Here is an 18575-nt window from a genome sequence, read left to right as displayed (position 1 = left end):
TTAATCTGGTTTGACGATCGGATGGTGTCTTGCCGGACAACCCGTCGAATCCTCCTGCTCAACTCCGGCGAAATTTTTTTGGGCCGACCACTTGAACTTCTCGTTTCCTCAGGGTTTTTTAAGAAATCTGCAACAGCAGTTTTACTATGCCCAATCTCACCAGCGATAGCACGTTGAAAGAGACCTTGCTTTTGCAGCTCGACAATTCTGCCACGTTTAAACTCTGTCAACTTTTTAGCTTTTGTCATGTTTTTACTTAATGTAACACAGGAGATGTCAGTGGGAGATGTTGACAACGCTAATACTTGAACACACATGACTAAATTTTGTTACGTGTTTACCGATTAACGCTTCGTTTCAGTATGGTCTTAAATTTTTGACCAGCTGGTATTTAGGTTAATTTCATAATGTTCACATTTTCCCTATTAAATGCTAAAAACGCTTTTTATTTTTATTTTCCCTTTTCTTATTTTCATCTTTCGAAACTCTACTCAAATAAGTGGTTGAGTCTAACAACGCAAAATACATATTTTTTTCTTTATGTTCATTTTGGCCAGCAGTGTATATATACACATATATGTAGTTGTAGTACATATGTTGTGGAACTCACTTGAAACATGAAACAAAACGAACTTTTTTTGCTGTTGCCAAGCAGTTTTATAAAAATACCTGATCTACACTAGTGGAAAAAGGCTTTTGGTCTTTCTTTCACTGTTTTGGGAAAGTGATTAGTGCGAAACGGCTCGAGGACGAAACAAGAGGTGATGGGGTCCAGATTCATGCATTTGATGATAAGTGGATCTGAATCTGTAATGTGAAATTCTTCTTAACATAACTAAGGATATACTCAGCTTTCGTTCGTAAAATTTTGCGTGCTTCTAGTATAGAAATGAAAATAACTATAAATGTGAAATAAGACTTTGTATGCAATAATTTGTAGTAAAATTTTGTCGTTAATTTCATAATCTTTGTGTATATGGAAAAATTGAAAATGGTTTTTAGACTAGAATAAGACCCGGCATGGCCAGATTTTTAAGGCACTCGACTCGTAATCCGAGGGTCGCGGGTTCGAATCCCCGTCACATCAAACATGCTCGCTCTTTCAGCCGTGGGGGTGTTATAATATTACGGTCAATCCCAAAATTATTTGGTAAAAGAGTAGCCCAAGAGTTGACGGTGGGTGGTGATGACTAGCTGCCTTCCCTCTAGTCTTACATTGCTGAATTAGGGACGGCTAGCGCAGATAGCCCTCGAGTGGCTTTGCGCGAAATTCAAAACAAATAAACAAACTAGACTAGAATAAAATGCTTTTTTTAACTTACTTACTACTTTTTATTTCATTTGCATGGCCAATAAAAACTTCTAAATAAATACCAACAGTTTTAAAGGAATACATGACAAATATTAAAATAGGCATTAAAATAAGTATTAGTTGTACTTCTTCCATGACATGTTTGCACTCCAGATGGTGTTCTCTAGTCGTAACCTCAATACTCTTTGTAAATGTCAGCTAGTTCGAAAAACATGCTTGCACTCTCAACCTTGTAGGCGTTATTATGTGACTATCAATCCCATTATTCTTTTGTAAAAGAATAGTCCAAGAGTTGGCGGTGGGTGGTGATGACTAGCTGCTTTCCCTCTAGTATTTCGCCACTAAATTATTGACGGATAGCGCAGATAGCCGTTGTATAGCTTTGTGAGAGATTTATAATTTTATGATTGGTGGGAATAAACTGATAATTACAATGAAATCAAGAATCTTATAATTTTGAACAATTTCTCGAGATAAGAGCACACTTTATATGAATATGAGTAGCCAGTTTGTGAATGGTTGGTTTATTTTCAATTTCGCACATAGCTATACGAAAGCTATCTGCGTTAGCCGTCCCTAATTTAGCAGTGTAAGACTAGAGGGAAGGCAGCTAGTCATCACCACTCATCGCCAACTCCACTGCACAACAATTTTTTTGAAAAGTTTTTGCTGATTGTGATAGGTTCCTGGTGGGTATGCACAAATATAGTTTTGGTTTTGCTTCATCACGTAGGAACTCTGAGAAATAGACAGTTAACTGTTTACCGGCAATAACGTATTTAATTGCCTTTATGTTTCAACATAATTAAAAGTATTTTGCTCCTGATTTTCGTTTGTATTCAATGTCCGGTGCATCACGTTGCAGTGTCCAACAGTAGTCAGCAAGCATTGACGGATTCTAGTTGCCCTGATATCGTTTTTCTATTGTAGCAATGTCCTGGTCAAACTGAAGATTTCGGTGAAACGGTACGTAATGGGCAAATTTGGATGTTATTTTCGTGATTAGCAGTCAAAAATCTCCGAGGAACACCCCACAGTGTTCAAGAAGCAAAAACTTTGTTGTGCAGTGCTCTTGAGCTACTCTTTTACCAACGAATAGTGGGATTAACCGTTACATTATAACACATCCACGGCTATTTGGTGTGACGGGGATTCAAACCAGCAACCCTGATTACGAGTCGAGTTCCTCAACCATCTGGCCATGCCGGCACTAGTGAATGAGAAGTCAGTGAGAACTTGATGAATGTTTCAGTTCAGTGTTATACAAAGAGAGTTATTGCATCTATTCTGCTATTTAACTACTCGGTGAACTATATTTTTATTAATGAAAGTTAAGTATGATAGACAAAGGTACTATCGGCGAGAAATTCCTGATGAAACTTTGTTTGTAAACTTATGCCTACAACTTGGTCAAAGTAGTCTGTGGGAAAAGTTGTAGAAGAAATAAATTAATGGTTATTGTTATGTGAAGTAAATGTCTTATTATTTTCATCAAATAATTCAAAATAATCTTCCCAAATAAAGAGCATGTTACAATAATACTTTTTGACAATGAACATTACAATACACAAAAGCCTTTTAACACAGAAATTCAAAATATAAATTAATTATATTTTTAATAATGTCAATACAAAGAAAAACTCTTCAGTACAGTAGCAAAATAAACCTTTCAAAGTAATGAAGCACTTAGTAAAATATTGTTTATCACTGACATATAAAACACAAATAATAATAACTTCTTTCAGCCATTATACAACTTATAATATGTATTAAGAGCTCACATAAATAAATAACTAATATAAAGACATGATAAGTAATGATGAGGAAGTTTTACAATTCACTTTCAAAAGAACTTGTAGGTGATTGGAGTATTATTGCATTATATCTGCATGTGTGTGTTTTCAGCTATGTATGACCTTTTCTGTATTGTTGTAGCTTATAATGAATCGCCGAAAAATCAAATTTTTGCAAATAAGTATGTTTCAAGTTTCTGCTGCTATGATTATTCTCTGTCCCCAACCACCATGCTTAAATATGGAAGGAAAAACAGAGGTAGTGGTGCAACTACAATGTTTGCCCTCCCTTCAAAAATTAATTTTAAAAATAACATCCAGAAAATAAGCACAAAATGCATTTGATATACGGTCTAACTTTTGTTGGTCTTCCTGAGCTATCGCTCTCTCCCTTGTATTTGCAGTCTCTACTGTACAGTAGTTATGTTAATGAATAGAGGCCTTCAGTGGTAAGGGCAAAAATTTTGAAATGTACGAAATGGAAGAGAATGTTCTGAGGGAAATTGGACTACCTGCAGACACCAATAGGAAGATAAACGTAACGGCTACAGAGACTAAACAACTTTTTTTCTTTTTTTATTGGTGTAAGTATTTGTGCACTTTATATAATGTAATTGCACCAGCAAAACCTGCAAGTAAATCTTTCACAGCTTTGGTGCAGACTCTCAAAGGATATATTATAGCCCTACAGTGTTTATCACCTTACAAAGATTCAAGTTACACTTAAATCAGGTGAATATTCTCCTGATTATTTATTCCAGTTTTGCAAGTTAACAGAATATTGCAAATTTCAAATCGTCGTAAAATATGTTATGTGTGACAGGCATTTGTGTGAAGTCAGTTATGATTTCATAGATAAGAGGGTAACCTCTATAGAAAAAAAAGCTTACTTTTATTAAAACTTGTATTGCCACTACTGTGGTGTTTGGACAGAAAATTATGCCAGTTCTCCAAGAAATAGATGCAGATTCTACAGGTATTACTTCATAGTCAGTCAACAGGATCCATCATAGCAGGGGAGGAAATATTTCTCAATACACTACAGTTCATAACAAAAATAAAGCTCCATACAATAGTGTCAGTCCAATTCGCATAGCATTAAGTAGAGTATGTATGTTCCAGACTACTACATATAGTAATACAAAGTCAAGTACATTGGCAAAATCTTGTTAGTGTTGCGTGAGAAGACCCACTTAGCTGACATATGAAGACATCAAAAGACATACGTAACTTCTGCTATAAGACTGGTTGTCTAGCAAGTTTACGTCTGAAAGATGCAATACAAATATCTATAGGAATAAAGAAACAGTAGAGCAGTTTAGTGAAATGTACAATGAAACTTCGTTAAATGTTTTACACCAGATGAAAGACCATCGCTACATGTTAATGCCATAGCTGACAACACACTTGTTATGTTCACTTGGATACTAGTCATGAATTCTTGTGAACCATATACACTATGAGCAGGGGCAAATTTAAGTATAAATGTCTAGTTAGCTAAAACAGAAATGGTGACCAGCAGGATCTATTCATACCAATGAAAAGTGAAGTGAAAACACATGGACTCAGTCAGCTTTAGTTGACCGTTAAATTTGCTTCTGATTATAAGGAACTTTTGGAAATGTGCATCTGCCATGAGACTTTACGAATTTGAGGCCACACAGTGAGTATGCTGTTGAAGTGATCAGAAACTGGATGGTGGATACAATCTACCATTAATTGTTAACAAAGGGAATGAACATTTGCTCTTAGTTTGATTTTGGTCAGTGCATCTTAAACTACCTTGGAAGAGATCATGGAAGCTAATAGGATAAATCATATAGATCAAAGTACAAAATTACCCTTAAACTGACATCATTACTGGGTTAGTTTAAATCACTGTTGTTGAAGGTAATAGGGCTTTTTAAATATTTCAAGGCTAATTTGGAAATCACTCAAGATACTACAGTAGTGTTGCATAAGACAAGACCATTATTATTTACTATGAAACATAAAGTCGAGGATGAACTCAAAAGACTTGAGACTAAAGGTGTAATATGTAAAATCACACACTCCTAGATTGGGCTGCACCAGTCATACGAATGCTAAACATATTGTCTAGTAAGATAATTCTACCCTCTTCTGTTAAATACTGATATTTTTCTGGAGGTATGTACTTCATAAAACTGTCACAAGCTTACTATTAGATTGCTCTAAAAATCATCAACACAAACTGCAGACTTTGGTAGTTTGTTTATCTTCTACGTTATACGAGTTCATGTTTTAATCTGGTCCAGAGAACCATGGAAAATGTACTGAAAGGTCTAACTGGGGTCAATTTTCTTTTCTAATGATATTCTTATTACAAACATAAATATCTTACTTGACAAATTTATGAGCTGTTCTTAACAGAGTATTGGATAATAGCTTGCAACTATATAAGAAAAATTGCAAGTTTTTGTTACAAGAAATCAAATTTCTTGGGTTCAAAGTGTTGGTTGAGTGCATGCATCTCATAGAATCTAAGATAAAGATCATAAAGAAGGCGCTAAACTCTATTAGTATACCTGAACTGCGATCGTCCAATAAAAATGCTCATTATAATACAAGATTTCAGAAAATCGCTGCTCACTAGGTGGTACTATTGCATATTTTGCTGTAAAAGGTTTAAATTGGGTGTGCAATGATGTACATCAGAGTACGTTTTAAAGAACCAAACATTTTATCACAGGAAACGGCATTCAGCACTCAATAGGAGCAGCCACCATATCGAAATTGCATGTTGTTTACCAGATCCAATCGGGAATTAAAGGTTTCCCCACTCATTTTACGAAAGTGATTATTAATTCCAAACAAGTAGTTGACAAACACAAATTTCAGTTCTACCAAACATTAATACTTTTCTATCTATCCCACACATGAAGGACAACACTACCCAGACCAACGACGACGACAGCCTCAAGTCTATAACAACCAACAAGTGCCACAAATTCACATAGATTCCCAAGTTAACAACTACCACGCTCCATACCCAAACCATACGTATCACGACAGCAAACATGACATCCTCTATTGGAAACCAACCAGCATCCAGCCAACAGACCCTAACTTGAATCATTAGAAGGGATTAAAAATTACAGGCCATAGATGCACAAGACGATGTCTACCACAGATCTCTGCGTTCAACATATGGCCAACAACAGATCTAATCATCCTTCACGCAGCTCCTCCACCATTTCAGCGCACCTCAGAAAGCGTCTGTATATGACTACGTCATTATGACCATCCAACTCAACCTTTACTTTAAATTTCTATTTGCGTATTTTAGTTTATCTAATGAAATGTTTCAAATCGTTAATATGTTTTACTGATGCTGCTTTTTCGGGCATAGTCAGGCTATTCTATTCGACACCCTGACAGGGAATGTGGGTTTCCCTGTGTACACCCGTTTCCTCTCACAGCAAAATTATCACTTTGAATTGTTGGATCCTATGATTCTTGCCATATAAAGGTGCCTTGCCATTTAAAACTAAAACTTAAATGTAAAGATAGAAGTCACTAAAAAACATTTCTTAGGCAAATTGCAATCTAAAGTCACTGTTATAATCAATCACAATTTGCTATCTTGTGAGCTATAACCTCTTAATATAAGAACTCGCTATTTTGCCACAACCTTGGTCTCATTCGCTTTCCATGGATCACTTAGTTACCAATGCCGAAGATCATCCAAGCCGTTTATCATTCTTTAATTTCCGCCTTATTTCACAGTTCTTCCATCTTTTTTCTTTCTTTCTTTTTTAATGTTAAAGGAATTAGACCACTCCCAAATAATATGGTATTTACCATACCCTCTTAATATTATCATAATTCTTTTCTAGTAGGGCCTAACCTTAACTCCATGAGCAGAGCTGAAGAGACAGTAATGTTTCTGAGCGCCCCTAGTTGTCTCGCAAAACCGCTGCCAAGAAGTAATGAATGAATGATCACAAGAAACATTGCCCTAGTTCACTATGATCTAGATGCAGAACTTGTAGTAGTTTATGATACTTTTTCAGTTGGTATATGAGCAGTACTAGAGAATTAGAACATTAATGGTCACATAAAACCAATAACATTTGCATCAAGAAACCTTACTTGTCCTCATAGACACTATGATAATAGACTGTTATTTTACACAATGATGAACTTTTTCACATTCATGCTTAGATTTTATAGAATATACCTCTTAAAACTCATATTATAACCGTATTATAACCATTTGTGTGATGCCTGCTTGTCTGAAACCCCACAACCGGCATATGAAGACTGGACAGACAACTGTGAAAGAGAAAATTTAAAACCTTACTTATAAGCCATACAGAGCTGTCAGTGGAATAAAGCTATGTACTGTAGGAAAATTGTGCTTAAGTCTATGTTACTAATTTACTTACATGAAGAATACATAGGAAGTGCGCATATGCGAAATCCAATATTTTTGGTAGCACTGTGTCAAGTTGTTAGGTTTTATGTATAGGCTTGCTTTTTTAAAGTAGGTGTCTGTGACTGGCAATAAATGTCAACAGTAAACAAACATTACATAGTCCAGTTGTTTTAAAATAACATATTAAGACAAGTGAAATGTATATACAAATGTATATACTTGAATACAGAGCTTTAAATAATTGCCTTTTTCGCGCTAATGTTTACAAAGGTTGTTTAAGTTACTTTAAAACACAACTGACAATAACTTGTCCTTCCTGCTCTGTTAATATAACACAATTTGTGATAATGTCATTTTCAAAATCGCCACTGTGTGCTCTAATGGCTAAATTCACAATCATGTAACTAAATTTTTTCACGTATTTTTACCTCAACAGAGGTTTAGAATGTTCCACACACTAGTAAATGTTATGATGCAATAATATTAAATTAAAACAAAGAGTAAAATTCAGAAGGTGCTAGTAACATGACACTATGATATTACAATCACCAATTCATAACTATGGAACTACACATTGTGGGATTCACAAATAGTTACATAAACAAACATGTGATAAACTATCGCTCATAAAAATAACTAAATCTAACTCTCATGCCATAAAACATTTAAATCATAACCTTCGCGTTAAACTTAAATGGAAACAGTTGCGTATACATAACAATAAGCCTTCTTCGAGAAAAACATTTACAATAGTTTTTTCACATTATATACAAATACTGTTTTCAGTTCATTCACAAAGTTACTCATACACTCTGCATCAACATTTGCAGTCTTCGTGATGACTTCAATGTGGAACTTTTGAACGTACAACGCCCGCCTCTTGAAACTTGCATTACATATCTTGCACCTTTGGATGTATGCAAGGGGCTGATGGTCCATTTGGATGATGTACTCCTTCCCGTACAGATATTTCTGAAATTTTCTGATGGCAAATATGAGAGCTAGGCACTCTTATTCAATCACTCTTTTCACTACACTACAGTTTTTGTTTCTAATACACATTAAGGAAAATAGTCCATCTACACGTTTATGCAAAGGTAGTGTTCTAATTCTAATGTCTGATGTTTTGGCCTAAATGATGAATGCTTTCTTGAAGTATGGAATTTTAAGGGTTGAAAAACTCCCTAAAATGTTCTTCGATTTATGAAATGTCACGTACTGTGATTTTCCCACTTCACCTTATTGGTTTGACCTTTCTTGTTCAGGACAGTCAGTGGTGTAGTTAATTCAGCTTAGATTAGAATGAACTTCTTATGGCATACCATTAATCCCAGGAAGGATCTGAATTGCTGATTGGTTGTTGGAGATGGTGAATCTTGTATGTTGGTTGGCTTTTTTTCTTTTGGCTGCCTGTTGGTTGCCCACCTTGCATTCAACAAAGTCCAACACAGAATAACTGATGTAGAACTTAGATGATCTGATGGTCAGACCTGCTTTCCACACTCACCTGAACAGCTCTCTGACTTTCTTCAGATATTCTTCTCATCTGGGTATGGGGATCAGAATGTCGTCCACATAGTGCTCGTTGTCGATGGTTTGGTGTAAAATTTTTTATCATCATGTAATTGAATGTCATTTTTGAATTGACTGACTCAAACATCATTCTCTTGAACTCGTAGCATCCATAGAGTGTCACAAAAAGTGCCATCTTTTTATATTCTGTCTTCTTTGGAATCTGCGAATAGTCTTTACTGAGGTCGACCATGGTAAAGAACTTGGTCCAGTCTAATTTCACCATGATAACATCTGGGTTTCTCATAGGTTCAAAATCGAACTTCGTCAATTCAAACCTATTCTGAAAGTCTATGCAGAAATGGTTTGAGCCAACGCTCTTCTTCACAATGGCCACTGGAGAATAGTAGGCTAAATTTGAAGGCTCATTGCTTCTTACTTCTGACATTACCTCAACTTCTTGCTTGATGAAGTTTCTCATCACAGAGGGCATCTGATAGGGCTAGATCCTTGATCATGGTCTCGTTGCACAGGGACTGTTTTACCTGGTCTATCTGTAAGGACATCTGAATACTGGCATAACGGATCTTGTAGCTCTTTCTTCTGCTTACCAATCAGTTTTTCACTGTTGCTAATGTATTTGTATATCTTATCTCCACTCAATGATATTAGGTCTAAGAGATATTTATCTGATATGACAAAGCCCCCATCTTCTGTTTCTGCATGTATGACAGTAACAAATACAACTTGTGCTCCAATAGCTGCATCCATTAAGTCTTTTCTCTTGAAGTACCTCTTCAACTGAATGGCATGGTAGATCTTGATCTTCCTGTCTACTTTCATTTCATAGTCCATTATGTTGATCACTTCCTGCACTTCAAAGGTCTTTTCTATTGTAGTGTGAGTTTGTTTTTATCTGTGAGTAGCAGCATTGAGAGCTTCTATCCGACCTTGAAACATTGATCCTTGACTGTCATCTCACAGAAGTGATTATGGCTACCTTAAAATCTAAGATCTGACGTATACTGGCATGTGTTCCTCACTTCCGAATCTTCATCTCCTGTTCATAATTTTTCAATATCTGCATTGGACTTTCTACTATTTTTTTACTGTAACTCAAAGGGTGAAAATCCTGTACTTGTTTGTGGGACTTCCTGGTGAGCAAATAACATTGCTTGCAAACACTTGCCCCAGTTATATAATCTCTCCTAGCACATCATTTCACCACATTCTTTAAAATTCCTTTAACTGTCACAAAGTCCATTATTTGTGGGGTTGTAACGAGTGATAAAGAGCTACCTAGTGCTGATGATTCAGCACACTTTTTGCATAAGTTCTGAGGTAAACTAGGCACTCCTCTTACTCAAGACACTTTTGGAAAGCCTACTTTGTAGGACACTTTCAGGAAGATTTTTGCTACTATGTACCTTTAACAGTTTTATGGCTTCTGAGTAACGTGTCACATAGTCCACCACTGTCAGCACATACAAGCTGCCCTTGCTGGATGCAGGCGCTAGTGCTCAAACCAAGTTCACAGCAACTCTGCTAAATGACTCTTCAATAAGAGGCATCTCACCACGTTACATCTTAGGTGACTTCCCTCCAGGTACTGGGCTTTGGCAGGTGTCATATGATTTGCAAAATCTGGTTGCATTTCTAATGATCTTGACAAATGTCTCCTTCCACAATTGACTCATGAGCCACAAAGATTCTGAAGCGAATAGTCTTTCTTCTGTCAACATAGATCTTTAAGTTTCCAGGATGTCACCTTTTGAAAGTGCTTACTTTTTCATGAGTTATTGTGGTGACTACAGATGTCTCATCAGGCTCTATTATGTCTGGCTTCTTCAAACTTCTACTGCCTGGTACCTTAATATACATGGCTTCACGAATTTCCAGTAGTAGTATGAAGTTCCGCCTATATTCCTGTTATGGTAAACTTTCTCACTCTCCCACTAACCAGAATATACAGATGTACTTTGTTCATCATCTGATCATCAGATACTATACTGGATCTCACTCATGCACTACTGCACCCAGTGTCTTAGAACTTTCACTTTCTTGTCCTTGATATAGCCTTCAGATACAGACATGTTGCGACTTGTTGTATATTTCAATGTTTGACACATTCTCTGATCACCGTTAACACTGTTGACCTGTTTGCTAACCCAAATTTACTAACTTGAGCTGAACCTCAATCATACATAGTTCAATCACAATCATAGCACTTCATTCTTGTGGTGAATCTGAATAGTTGTCTTCTTTCTCTTTTTTGCCAGGAGCAACATCTATGTTGACAATCATGTTTTTGTTTATTCCCAGCATTACCTTTGTAGGTAGTTCCGTGTACTTTATGTTGAGATTTCTGCAACTGCTTGTTAGTGACAGCCTTGCACTCACATGCAACGTGCCTATTTTATAAAACATATAATCTCTTCTTATTTTTCTGCTGACTCCTTGTCATCTTTGGCGGTCATCCATCCTTAGATTCAACTTCGTCTGGTTATTCTTTAACTTGCCAGTTATAGTACCTCCATGGACTTCTATTTACTGTGCTGCCAGCTTGATCATTTTTTCCACGTCTTTTGTTGATCTCTCTTTCAGGAACAGTGGCATGCCAGTAGATTATGAACAGTTCACATATTAGTAGGTCTGTGAGTCCTTAAAAAAATACCTTCACACTTGGCTATATCAGTCCACTTTGTGAAGTATCGTTGTAGATATACCACAAATTCAAATACAGTTTCTTCATTGCCAGGTTTAAAATAGACTACCCAGTCATTTATGTTCCAGTTCTGATTTTGGGTGAATAATTCATATCTTTTCAGGAATGTATCTATGTCATTTATATGTTCATTAAATTTGAGCAGTTTGGGTCAGCTGGCTTCGACTCCATTGTTCTTCTTGGATCCTTAGTCTTTCTGTTGGATAAGCTTAGTGATCTCAATTTGTGCTCTTGTACTCTCGGTTTTCAGTTTCATGTCAGATCTATGTTCATCAAATTTAAGCAGTTTGCCAATTGTTCTTCTTGGATCCTTAATCTTTCTATTGGATGAACTGGGTGATCTTAATTTGTGCTCTTATTTTCTATATTTCCAGTATCTTCCATTTCCTTTTCCTTCTCAGGTTTTATTTCATGTTCTTATTTCAGTCTTTATTCCTCTCTTCTCTGCCTATGCTCTTCTCTTGCTATGTCTTGTTGTTTAACTAACTCTCGTAGATCAACATTTTTAACCCAAAGTCATTTACTCTTCTTTATCCACTTATCAAAGTCAGCGAACATGTTACATAGTGTAGTTGTAACCTCTATAATATTTTTGCCACCGCTACAGCTGTGCATACATTAGTGTGCAAAAGTGTTGGGACAAGATAATATTTTGTTATTACTTCCATTTTACGGGGCTAATTCTACCATGGCATCACAGATTGTAAATTTTAACACTATATACAGTAATGCCTCACTAATCTTTGTTGACAATTGAATGAGCTTGGGTGAGAATACCTGCCATTCTTTACATTTTCATATACTTGTAGAAAGAGCATGTCGTAAAAGTTCTGTTTGAATGAACAAACTGATCAAATTTAGGGTTTGAAATAACTATCATGGTACCTCATGCAGTGTTTTAACTGTATAGAAAGAAGTTAACAAGAAGCTAGCGTATGATACCAATATATGCTAGAAAAAAATAAACAAATAAACATTGATAGTGTTTAACACAACGTATTAAATTTTATGGTCATGCCACATCCAAAAAAGCGTAGAGAATTGTCAGTGGAGCAAAAAGTTTACATAAAAACTTTACGTGATGCTTGTTGGACTCTCCAACAAATTGCTGCAGACTTGTAATGTTACCCTAAACACTCTCAAGTACACCCTGTATCAAGAGACCGAAACAGATAAGTTGAAAATTAGGAAAAAAAGAGGCTAAACATCTAAATTGAATTATATTGATGACAACTACCTTTAGTTATGCAACTTTCAGGACAGAAGAAAGAGTGTCGCTGATCTAAAGGATTAGATAAACAGCCATGTATCAAATAACAGAAAAGTTTCAAGATCTACAGTATCAAGAAGACTTAACAATAATGAAATATTTGGTCATGTTGCAGTTTTAAAAAACAAAACACTTTAATTTGTTCTTCAAATATTTTCAAGAGACTGAAATTTATCGAAAACTACAAAAACTGAGCCGATGATTATTTGAAAAGTTTGTTGTGGGTGGATGAGTCCAAGCTTGAAATATTTAGTTCAAAGCATAGATTGTACATCCGGCAGAAGAAAGGTAAAATACCTCAATACATAGCACCTACGATAAAGTATGTAGGAGGCAGTGTGATGGTTTGGAATGTTTTTCTGCTGAAGATACAGGAGATATTTGGAAAATAAATGGAATAATAGACCAGTGCAAGTAACACTTCTGTCATGATATAACCAGTTTCTTGCATATTATTCTACTACCAAGAAGATAATGCTCACAAACATTTAAAGAAATTATTTAGCTGAGAAGAAGCTGCTGAAGTAATTTAAAGAATGTAATGGTCCCTACAGAGCCTCGATCTCAACCCAATTGAGCAGATCTGGAATTTGATAGATCAAAAACTTGACAAATCAAAAATAACTTACAAAAAAACTTTGTGGAAGTGTATTAGAAATATTTAGATAAAAACCTCAAAGGACACATTTATTAAATATGATGCAAGAATGCCTGAAAAAGTGTCTGCAGCTATTAAAGCGAAAGTGGACACACAAAATAGTAACTGTTTGCTTAACTCCTGCACTTTCACTGCGTTTCTGTTGTACTAAATGTGAAAATTAATAATAACATTTTGAAGTTTTACTTAGGATTTGTTTTTTAAAAGAAGCCTGAAATCTAATTTTTGACTTTGTCGTACCATTTTTGCACAGTACTGTATACTGCTCTATTTGTCACCATTGTTTACCTTTCCTCCTATGGCTGTTTACTACTACAGATGCTGGCTGGCTCACTACTGCCAGGTTTAATGCATGGACTGGATTCTTTACAACAGGTGTCTGTGATTTACAGGCGAAAATTTTCAACAATAAACAAACAGCAGATAGTCCATTTTTAAAACTAATATATTAAAAAAATCAAATGCAAATACAAATGTTTGTGACACTGTTGGTTATCACAGTTGCATCCAGAGCTCTAAATAATTGTCTCTTTGTTGTCAACGTCCATACAGGCTGGTTCAGTTACTTTAGAACACAATCTGACTAAACGAATTATTCTTGCTTTGGTATTACAATATAAAATACGGTCTGTTACAATTTCATTCTTGAAATATCACCATTATACACTCTTTATGGCTAGACTCGCAATCATATAGTTCAGAAATGTCTATCTATCTACAGACACGTATTTTCAGTCCTACAAAGCCATAGAACGTTTCACATTCCACGATATATTATGATGTAATGATATTCTATTAAAACAATGAAAACATCCGGATGGTTTTGGTAGCATGAACGATTGGCACGACAAACACCAGTTCATAACTATGGAGCTACACAATGTACGATTAGCAAACAATTATGTAAACAAACCTGCATTAAACTATCACTCCTAAAAAGGAATAACTGTAACAGTTGCGCTATATTAATTATCCAAATTAAAACACTCACATTAAAATTAAACGGAAATAGTGGTATATATCTAACACCTAGGAGGAGCAAAGAGATAAAAACATTACAGGACAACGTCAGAGTTGTCAGAGAATACACCTCTTCCTTCAAATGAATTCACTGCTGCATGGAAATGGCCAAGAGGACCATGAACAATCTATATATCTACTATGCTGGACTATTTTTCAGTGTATTTCCTCCCAATTTGCTTACCTCATGTTCCAAAACTCTATGCTGTCAAAACTGAGATATCCGATGACACATTTTGTTTGATTTTTCGTTTTCTTTTACTTCTTCTACATAATAAATTGTAAAGAAGTTTAAAAAAACACACACAAAAACTCCGATTTAAGAAATATGTTTTCTCTACGTCTTGTGCAACGTTTCAAGCAAAAACCAAGCATAGCATTTATCTGTTACAGCAAAACGAATGGTTGTATTTGAAGGATAATTTTTGCACAGACCTTCAGCAAAATTGTAAATGAAATTATTCTGATCTCAGTTTAAAAAGTCGACTGTTATCGGATTTCAACTGACTAAGTAGTCAGGGTGCAAGGCCGGATCAAGAGTTTTATTGGCCCTAGGCTTTTCAACTTATAGAGACCTCCTCGAAACAGAACCTCTATGTGCAATAGACTTACAGTCATAATTTGAAGCCCCCTAATTAGTGTGAGGTTCTAGGCTTCAGCCTGGTAAGCCCATGCCTTAATCCGGGGTTGTCAGGGTGTCCAGGTCTACAACAGCATATGATGAATAAATCTTGTTTTACAGCCTAAAATCATACCATCTTGACCCGGCATGGTCAGGTAGTTAAGGTACTCGACTCGTAATCCGAGGGTCGTAGGTTCGAATCCCCATCACACCAAACATGCTCGCCCTTTCAGCCGTAAGGGCGTTATAATGTTACGGTCAATCCCACTATTCGTTGGTAAAAGAGCAGACCAAGAATTGACGGTGGGTTTTGATGATTAGCTGCTTTCCCTCTAAAGTTACACTGCTAAATTAGGGACGGCTAGCGCAGATAGTCCTCGTGTAGCTTTGCGCGAAATTCAAAACAAACAAACATTCTATCTTTTCAATATGTAATTGTTTAGATATATGTAAGTAACAATACAATATTGTACTATGAAAGTATTCTTTAAATTTTACAGCTTCTCTAGATTGTGGACATTCTATTAATACGTAAGCTAAATGGTGTTTTTTAAATTTACACCCAAAATAGCTTGTAAGTTACAACCAAACAACTCCAAACTTGTTGAGCTTTTATTTATATTAATTATTATTTCTAGAAACGTACAAGGCCGTCTTCTGTTCGTAATAACTTGTTTCAGCTGTTATCTTAACTAAATGTAAATGTAGACCAACACGTGTTAATTTCCAAGAAAACTTAAGCATGCATTCTAGTTTGACAACCTTTATAAAATAGCTGTTTTAATAGTTTTGAAGTTGTAAAAACAAAATAAAAATAGGTCAATTGATTTGTAAATATATTGAACGAGTTTTGTGAAATTTCGTAACGTACTTTGTACTTGGTCACTCAACCTTGTCATACATTTTAAAACCCTTAAATAAACATGTGATTTAGCACGTGCAAAATAAACCACTCCTATTTACATTTTATTTATTAAATATCCCCTATACAAATACGTTATCAGTACTACCAGGTCTGGTAAATAGGGCACTCTATTCGCAATCTGGGGGTTTGAATCCTATCGCCGAATATGCTCGCCTGTTTCAACTATGGGGTCGTGTCATTGTAATGGTCAATCTAATTATTTGATTAGTTGCTCAAATATCGACGGTTGGTGCTGTTGGTTAGCTGCATTTCCCCTAGTGTATCACTTCCAACTTGGGGACAATAGCACAGATGGCCCTCGAGTAGCTTTGGCGAAATTCAACAAACAAAACTAACTTTAAAGAGCAAACTTTGCCTCTTCATCAAGTTGTGTCTGTAAATTTCGATGCTCGAGTTTTATTTCAATTTCATTGAACTTACTATTTTTAACGAAAATCAAGAGTTTAAGTTGTGCTGTGGTAGTTAAATTTTTTGTACCGATTTTTACATGAAACTTGGAAATTAACCATTTTGAGCAAAATTATACCCCAAAAAAAAAAAATGTATAATTTCTTGACCTTGTGATTTATTAAACCTAATTGTAGGTTACAATAAACATCATAGGAATTATGGTGTTGTGTGTGTTTAAAATATGTTTGTTTTTAGAAAACAAGCGTAGATAGAAAAATTCGACATGTAGTAGTTTAAACGTAGCCTAAAAAGTGACTTGAAAAAAGTGCTTCTTTAATTGTTCCGTCTAATGTGTACATGATACATATACAAACACGTGCTTATGAAGTATGTAAATGTAACTGAAATTGCGATAACAGAAATTCCGTTTTTCTTAGAAATGCTTTTACTCCTTCCTTATTGTAGCACTCCCGTGCTAACTGAACTCAAAGATTGCGTGCAAGAATGACGGGCGTTGTCAGTTCTATATGGTTGCATTCCATTTCACAATGATTACTGTGCAACATATTTCATCTTTTGTGTTAGTTTCCGCACTAATTTCTGAAAGAAGTATATGAGATTATTTTTTATATTTACTGACATTATGAGGAGGTTGTGGCTGTAAACTAGTTACTAATAAGTTGTTATTGTTTTAGAACTACATAGTGGACTATCTGCTCTGTGTCCAATGCGTGAAATCGAACCCTGGATTTTAGTTTTGTAAATGCATAAACTTACTGCTGACCTACTGGAGGACTAGTGGAAGTGTCTTCCAAAAATTACCAAAGTTGTTGCTTAAGAGAATAAAGGTTCAATATTTTCGTATCTACCATACATGAACTGTTGAGCTGCGTGGAGGGGTTACCTGTTTCTACAACTCGCACTACTTGTAGCATTCCATTTTGTTTGGTGTAGGGCCAGCACCATGGGGGAGAAGGGAAGGGTTTGGTTGTGGCTTGTTGTGAATTTCGCGCAAAGATACACGAGGGGTACCTGCTCTAGCCGTCCCTAGTTTAGTAGTGTAAGACTAGAGGGAAGGTAGCTAGTCATCTTCACCCACCGCCCATCTTGGGCTACTATTTTACCAAAGAATAATGGGATTGACCCTCACTTATAACGCCCCCACAGCTGAAAGGACGAGCATGTTTGGTGTGACGGGGATTCGAACCCTCGACCCTCCGATGACGAGTCGAGTGCCTTTACCACCTGGCCATGCCGGCCCGAAGGTTAGGGAAGGCTTGCCCATGCAATTTAAATTATTGTGTTCCTCCCCAGTTTCACATTTCAATTTCATATAGAAAGTCTATGAGAAATACAAATCAGAATTAAATAAAATAAAATTATAGCTTTAAAACTAAACACAATAACAACAGTAGTAAGAATCTCAGATGTAAGTGTTTTCAGTATAGTAACGATAATATCAATAATAAAAGACACACATAACATGACACGTGCTTCCGTCAGACTGGTTTGGTCATATTATTAGTATATATTATTTTCTATAGGAAATTCTATTATGAGGAGATTGTGGCTGTAAATTAGTTACAAATAAGTTGCAGAAGTGGGCTAACAACATACTCACTTAAATACTTGTTGAAGAATCCACAAGCGATTGCGGCCCTATGTTCCTAGATGGAATCTAATGGTGATAACTAACTAACTAACTAAGTTGCAGAATATATGTTGTGTTATCTTTTTTATGTGTAAACGACAAAAGTTTATCAGTTCTGCGTCAAAATTAAACATATACTATTTAAATTAAATTTGTATAATGTTACATAATTTGCTTGTCTGCCAGTTTGAATTAACACTACAAAATAACAGTGAAAGTTGTCGACAAGACGTAAACTGTTATTTTTTTAAATTTTATTTTAGCCTTTTTTGTGAAGTGGAATGTTATTATTAATTGC

The 18575-nt window shown here is 35.6% G+C and overlaps 1 long non-coding RNA gene across 1 annotated transcript; it reads right to left on the bottom strand.

Moving 5' to 3' along the window:
* Window positions 1–644: 644 nt before the first annotated feature.
* LOC143239411 (uncharacterized) lies at window positions 645–18501 on the bottom strand. The gene is made up of 3 exons (XR_013021169.1): window positions 18248–18501; window positions 3996–4394; window positions 645–878 (listed from the first exon to the last, which is right to left on the bottom strand). It is a non-coding gene; the product is annotated as an uncharacterized LOC143239411 (long non-coding RNA).
* Between the last annotated feature and the right edge of the window lie 74 nt (window positions 18502–18575).

The sequence above is a fragment of the Tachypleus tridentatus genome, chromosome 13, assembly GCF_004210375.1.
Source record: "Tachypleus tridentatus isolate NWPU-2018 chromosome 13, ASM421037v1, whole genome shotgun sequence".
In the NCBI taxonomy this organism is placed as follows: domain Eukaryota; kingdom Metazoa; phylum Arthropoda; class Merostomata; order Xiphosura; family Limulidae; genus Tachypleus; species Tachypleus tridentatus.
This window is presented reverse-complemented; position numbering and strand designations above follow the sequence as displayed.